Genomic DNA, 7,202 nt, shown 5'->3' on the forward strand with positions numbered 1-7,202 from the left:
GGTGTCGCGGTTCACTAGCCGAAACCAGGACAGGGGGAACAGGCAGGAGACTCGTTGTATTTATACAATGTATTCATGTTCTTGAAGTGGGAACAGCAATTCTGAAATGCCGTGGGGATCCTAGGCAAGAATCAGTTGAACACCCGGCAATTAACCAAACAGATAGATACGATCATCAGACGGTCTAAATAGGAAAAGAACAGTCCTGTGCTTGACAGGGACAAAAATCACTGCTGGAATCCACAGTTCAATAAATCATTTGATAACTTGGAGAAGGAGCTGAGAAGAGCTATAGAAACAACATAGAAATTGGAAAATGTGGCTTGTAAAATGCTATTACTCATAAGGATGCCTTGCTCTTATATCTACGGTGAGTCCTATTGTCTCCTCAGTCTTACAGATGAAGGAAAAAACAGCTGAAAGATAAAAGTAAATACATATTCAAGGGAGAAATAAGATGTATATAATTGCCAATGAGAGTAATTAATGACTGGAACAAGGAATTAACAATTTGTAGAGACAGGATGTTCTAGGAGGTTTTCCTAAGGGATGTTCTGGGTTTAAATGACAATATCACCAGTCACATGGCTTCTATCTTACAGCCAGTTGTACCACAGGATTGCAGTAATCCCCTTGGCCCTGCTTATCTGTGAAACGATAGAATATGTTTGTGCTGGATGCCCTAATTTGGACAGGATAGAAAATGAGGGTGGATATACAGGTCTAGGTTTTAAGATGAGAAACACACCTCTTGGAGGAAAGGGGGGCGGCGGGGGGAAGATACCAAACTTAAAACAGAAAAAGCTTGAATCCTTGCCTTTAACCAACTGTTTTGCATACACAGGCAAGCATATGCAGAATATGTTTATACAAAATATGTATCAACAGAAAATTAATCTCTGCTTTTCTATGGCTCACAAAGCATGGGTTTAACTCCTCAGATAAGTAATAGCTGGCCAACATTAGCCAAGGAGTCTGTAGCTGCATGAAGCAGATGACGGTCCTATAAAAATGTGGATTTTATAACATGTATATGTATATTGAAAAGCTTTTTATTCTATTATCTTTTCCTTCTGCTGCAGAGAAAGGTGTCTTCTGGTGTCTTTACTGCTTAATACAGACAATACGTGCTAGCATCTGCTTTTGTGCTTTAAAATGCTATGGGCCTCAGAAAGTACAATTAGTTTGTATGTGTTGTTGTGCTGGTTTATTGTGTTGCCACTCCTGTTTGCATGCTAAATTGAGACTCAGATGTTCCACTGTACTGTGTAATTTACTTACCAGGAGCAAATAGCTGGAAAACTGACGATACCATTTCCAGTCTCGTGGTTAAGTGCAGCCTGACTCTTGTCTGCAGGCTCTGTGTATCTCGCTGGAGGCACAACCTAGCCCTCTGCGCTCAGAATTGCCCAGCCACTGTCAGGGGTTCAGAAGCGTTCTGTCTTTTCAGTCTTTGGATAGGATCTAGACATCCTTCCCTCCCAAAGGAGCTTGGGATGCTGTCAATAACTACAACACTTTCATAGACAAGGGGCAAGTCATAGAACTACTGGGTTAGGTTCTAGCTCATGAGCAGATTCTGTCCAGTCCAGTCATTTATATCAATGCACTGTCATAATCAGAAATTAAATCTAAATACTGAATTCTGAAACAGGTCACAGACAAATGTTAAGACTGCCTATCATTTTCATCCTGTTTTCCATCTCTAGTATACTTTTACAACATTAACTATCAAAACAAGTCTGTATATGAGTGATAAAATGCTTATGCTTATTTCCTATAAAGAGAAACCTGAGGTAGATTGACCATAGAAAGTAAGATCTGGAATTCGAGAGGTACAACTGAGAGCTGTAATCTACAGCTGCCTAAATCTACAGTTTTAATTAAAATAGAAAGACCTGCTAATGTATACCTCTGGTACTGTTTTTCGGTCATGAATCTTCTTTTGCAGCAGTCTAAAGCATATTAGAATCAGTCAAAACACTTGTGTCCCCAATTTCAGGACTTCATGTCTACTGTATCTCACCTCTGGGTCCTGATCTGTGCATCCTACAGTTCCAGAGTTTGTAATTGATTGACTGTGCCAGATACATACATAAATGGAACAGTTATAAATTCTCCTGTTAGAAAATCACTGTTGTTAATTTTATAGAGAGAGATATACAGTGTATTCACAATTGTCCCTTCTGCTTCAGTCTCTGGAAAGACTTTCTGCAAACCCAACAACAGCTAGCAGGAACAGATAAGACAATTGGCTGCAGGGCTTCCTCACTCACAGAACTAGGCAAGCGGCTGCTGGCAGTCCCCGCAGCTGCTTTTGAGGAGTCAGAACTTCATGGATCTAGTATCTTTTTCTCTCCACAGCTTGGCTAGTACAAGAAATAATTTTCAGGAATAAATATGGCTGTCACGTTCTTATGATCACCATTTTCATTACTGTGCTTATATCAAGATGACTCTTTTTGCTGGCCTTATATTTTTGTTTAAAGACCAAAAGGAGTACATAACAAAACCTGAACTCTTCGAAGCTCTTGCTACTGTTATCCTGCAGTGAAAGGTCTAGATTTTCTAGTGAAAGTAGATACTTAAGTATTATAAAAACTAATTCTGGGGAAAATTAATAAATAAATCAAATTTAATCTAACTACTAAGGCATGGTGAAGGTTGAAGGATTTGTTTTCTGGCTAATACCCTGGTGATCTCCTCTGCTTTAGGTAGGACACTTGCATATCTGTCAGTCTGGATATTAGAAAAGTTTAGTTAACATCTGGTTTTGCTATTTCATTAGTCATACAAGAGATAAAAGTAGCACTTCCACAGTGATGGTGGGGATTAGAAGAGCAATTCAGCTTTTGCAGATGAGAAATGACCCTCTGGTGGTGTATATTTCAGTCCTCTGATTAGAGAGAATACATACATTCCTGAATTAGGTATCTAGAGTCGGGTGATAGAGACGTTTTTCCACCTCACATCCATTTACTTGTATATGAGCAGGTGTCTACATCATATAAAAATCATGATACAAATTTGTTTGATTCATAGCCCCCCAACAAATTCCTCTGCCTATTCTCCACTTGAGGACAGCTTGAGAGGTCAAAGTATTTCAGGACAGCTGACCCTGTCACTTGGTATTTCCTGGTCCACTGAAGCAATAGCTTCATGGCGTCTTTCTGGGTTTGCAGGTTTTACGTTGGCATATGTATTACAACACAATACATACTCCTACTTGTTTCAAAATCATCCCAAATGAAGTGATGCTAATTTATCTGTTCACCTGAAATACCTCCCTACACACGCAGTTCCAGACAAATAACTAAAATATGCTGGGACAAATACCAGTAAAATTTATGACCTAGCAACAAGCTCGTTTGCAATTAATGCATAATGTTCTATTTTCATATTATATAATCTGCAAGTCAATATTAATTTTGTCAGTTATTTCTATAACACACTTTTTAGGCCAGCTTCTGCCATGTCCCAAGAAATAGATGTGTATTTCTTTTCATTGGAGAACAGTGTTATAAACCTGAGTAACTGTGAAGAGAAGAGCAAACCTCTTTTTTTTTATTACTAAGCTCACACTTGTGGCAAACATATAGGAAAGAAGTTATTTTTGTTTAAAAAATATTATTTTTCCTTCTTTCAGCAGTCTTCTTTCAACTAAAAGAAAGAACCCAGATCTTGGCAATTCTAAGACCAACCAACTGTTTTTTAAATTTGGTTAAAGTCTCCAAACTTTTAAGACTCAATATATCCTGAAGAAGAAAAGGAAGGAATGATGCTGACACTCCTTCTCAGTTTAGATGCCTTTAATGATCTTTTCTGCCTCTACCTGTCACGTTGTGAGTTTGTCCTGTTTTCAGAATGGCTTTTTGTGGTTTTGGATATGATTCGCCTACCAGTTCTATTTCTAATGTGCTAAAGTACACAGACAATGACTGCATGCCATCTCTCCAATTCCCATAACACAGTGAACACCAGAGGTACAGACCACCACCTTGATTAGGATCCTAACGAGGAACAGCAACACCCCCTTCCCATTACAGAGTGATATTTAAAGAGAAGTTGCATGATGCAGAGCTCACAACAAAAACATAGGCAAAAGTTGCCAGGGTCAAAATCAGTCCCATTAGAATGGTGCACATCACATTACTGATGATAATAGGGTTTAGATATAATTAGGATACTACACAGGATTTAGTAGTAGTAGTAGTAGTATGACATCTGCTTTGCTAATCAAGATCAGAGCCCCACTGTGAAAGGCATACTTCACCCTAAGCGTTCACAGTCTAAATGGTATAGAAGTTGAGATGCAAGCATTTAATTTCTTCCACACTTTTAAAGTTATTTCACTGTCTCGGTGGACTACAGGCAGTACTTTCCAGTACATCATGCTGTATCAGAGGTTCATTCGTACAATCAACCTTAACCTGCTACTGAAAGCGCTGAATACATCCTTGACACGTCTCTATCTTAGAAAAAAAAAAAAAAAGAGAAAAGGATGGTATTCTAACAGTGCAGCTTGTGTATTTGTTACTAGGGAAACAAACAGCAAAGAGAAAGAAACCCTCAGTGTCCTTGTCATTCGGACCTTTCAGTGGAGAAGCAGAGCTTGTGTTAAAACAATGGAGACATTGTCCTGCTTTCGGGATCCTTTGCTGTCCTGGCTGACTGACAGACACTTGTTTCTCCCCCTTGTCCATCTTGTCATCTCGGAAAAGAAGAGGCACTTCTATATTCTCAACTGGACTGCTGGTTGTTTGTTTATTCCTCATGTAGAGTTTAATTCCTGTTTCTGTGTAACCTGGTCAGTTCCTAACACCTAAACCAAGATGACAACATGTCTCTCAAGGTAAAGGGAAGAGAGAAACCCAAAGCTGCATTCGCATCTCTAAAAAAGCATGTACAGCAGCAGTGGGAAATCCCAGTTTGCACTTCTTTGAGTCAGTACTGAACCAGAACATCAGCAAGACTTTAGAGAGCGCAAGAGGTACTGTGGCATTTGCTGCACCTCAGCATCGGGGGACCCTGTGCAGCTGTGATCCCTGAAGAGGACTGTGCACGTGCGGCATCATTGCCTTTGAGGTTCAGGGGCTGTGTGTTGTGATGGGAGCTTTGCCACCGGTTTCAGTGAACCAGTGAGGTGTCAGCCATGGCTTACACGGACCGACAGCTCACTGCGTGGGTTGGGAGGAGCGCCTGCAGAGATCCGTGTCGTGTTTATCGTGACTTTCTGCTCATTCCTTAATATTCCTCGTTCCTAATCCTCGAAAGGAGGATAAAAGTTGGAACTATGGTAAACATACTGTGGTATAGTACTTACAACTGGTAAAATACAATATAATTATTAACCATTATTGAAAGTCTGAAGCAATTACTTCTAAAGCATACATATGGGAGTATTTTTTAGGCAACTATATGGCAGCTGGCTGTGTGAACAGGGTATAAGATCAGCCGTACCAGATGACAACAGCCATCCATCTAGTCACGTGTCCTTTGACTACATAAAGAAGAATGGACCAAGAAATTTATCTTGTTAAAGGTGAGTTGTTAACAGGGCCCTCAAAATAAAAGAAGCAACTTATTAAAAATTTATAAAAGCCCTCTGTGGGATAATTTTAACTGTCAGCAAGCTGAATCTGTTTTTCAAGAAGCATATGAAGATTTATGTACTCTCTTCACTGTAAGATTTAATGTAATTTTTCTGTGAAATTATGCTACATCCCTGCCTCTTTCACCATTCCAATCATTATCTGGTTGTACATCTTTATCGTACACCTCATCTATCTCATCTGTGGGAACTGGCGTAGCATGCTCAATTTGCTGCACTCTGAGGTGTGGCTAAATCAGTCACAAGGATTACCACATTTCTCCTTTTTACAAGACTACAGCTACCAGCACTGGAGCTAAAGAGATGATGGGAAAATCGCAATAAAAGCCCTACTGGCAATACTCTCACAGATGTTTGTTTCCTGCTGTTTTGCCAAAAAGTATTTCTTCTTAATTGTGCAAGCCTGACTTTTTTGTACTATTCTTTTTTTGTACTATTCTTCAAGAATGGCCATTAATTTGCCATTAAGAAGGAAGAAGCATATGACAAAAAATGTATAAACATGTGAATTATATTAAAAAAATTGATAGGTAGAATAAAATCAACTAGCACATGGTTTATTGATTATAGCCACTAACTGAGTTGTTATGGATTCTGTTTCTTTAATATTCTGCAAAATACTAAGGCCCCTTGGGTAAAAAAGCCACTTGATAAAGATCTGAGAAAAAAAGATGTCAGTACTGACAAGCAGAAAAGGAGGCGAAGAAAATTTTATTGATGCTGCATTTATGTAGCATGACGAAAGAGCCATGCCTCGGGGGACAAGATATAAACGACAGCTTCGTCACAGGCTTCACCAGCTTGTGTCTCTATACCCTGCCCACGGAAAGAGAAGAGTACAGCCAAAATAAACCAGGGGCTGGCTTTTATTTACTCTGTAAAGGAAAACGACATCACTGCCGACAGACCTCAGATGCTTCGGAAACTACTTGTGGGCGAGTTGTATTTTGGTTTCCTTAATCTTCAAAATTGTTCTTTTATACCTTAAAACCTGTGCATTTTTTTCTTTACAAGCAACGAGCTCTTGCAAAACTCCCTTTCCGGAACCAAGCGCTCTGACCCTTCGTACTTATCTTCCAGTCTCCAGCGCGGCTTTTTTGCTTACTGGGTTTTCTGCAGCACGGAACTCTCAGCAGACCCGTGCCATCTTCGAGGGTCTCACCCGCCTTCAGCAGGAACGTGGCAGACCAACGCGCTCTGGCGAGGGAGAAACAAAAGTCTGAGCCACCCCACACTGCGCCTTCGCGCGACAATCCCCCCGAAATCCCCCGGGAGGAAACCACAACCGGCCCGGCGGCTCCGGCTGCGCACCCACGCCGCGCCCCCCGGCCCCGGCCCGCCTCTGCCCGCCGCAGGGCCGAGCCCCTCCGTACCTCAGCGGTCGCCCGCCGGGCGGCAGTCCTCAGCGCCCGCCCCCGCCGCCGCTTCCCGCCTCGCACCGGCGCGCGCCCGCCCCCCCCTTCGCGGAGCGAAAGGGGGTGGAGCCAGGACAGAGCGCTGGCCCCGCCCCCGAGCCGCCCCTCCTCCACAAAGCCGGGGGCGTGGGGGGGGCGGAGCGCCGCGCGCCCCCAGCTCGCGCGCGCCCCCCGCA

The 7,202-nt window shown here is 41.9% G+C and overlaps 1 long non-coding RNA gene across 1 annotated transcript; it reads right to left on the reverse strand.

Moving 5' to 3' along the window:
- Positions 1-6,302: 6,302 nt before the first annotated feature.
- On the reverse strand, positions 6,303-7,137 carry LOC142363048 (uncharacterized). Its single transcript, XR_012765451.1, has 2 exons — positions 6,985-7,137; positions 6,303-6,808 (listed from the first exon to the last, which is right to left on the reverse strand). It is a non-coding gene; the product is annotated as an uncharacterized LOC142363048 (long non-coding RNA).
- Between the last annotated feature and the right edge of the window lie 65 nt (positions 7,138-7,202).

Source organism: Opisthocomus hoazin, chromosome 13 (assembly GCF_030867145.1).
Source record: "Opisthocomus hoazin isolate bOpiHoa1 chromosome 13, bOpiHoa1.hap1, whole genome shotgun sequence".
NCBI classification, from domain to species: domain Eukaryota; kingdom Metazoa; phylum Chordata; class Aves; order Opisthocomiformes; family Opisthocomidae; genus Opisthocomus; species Opisthocomus hoazin.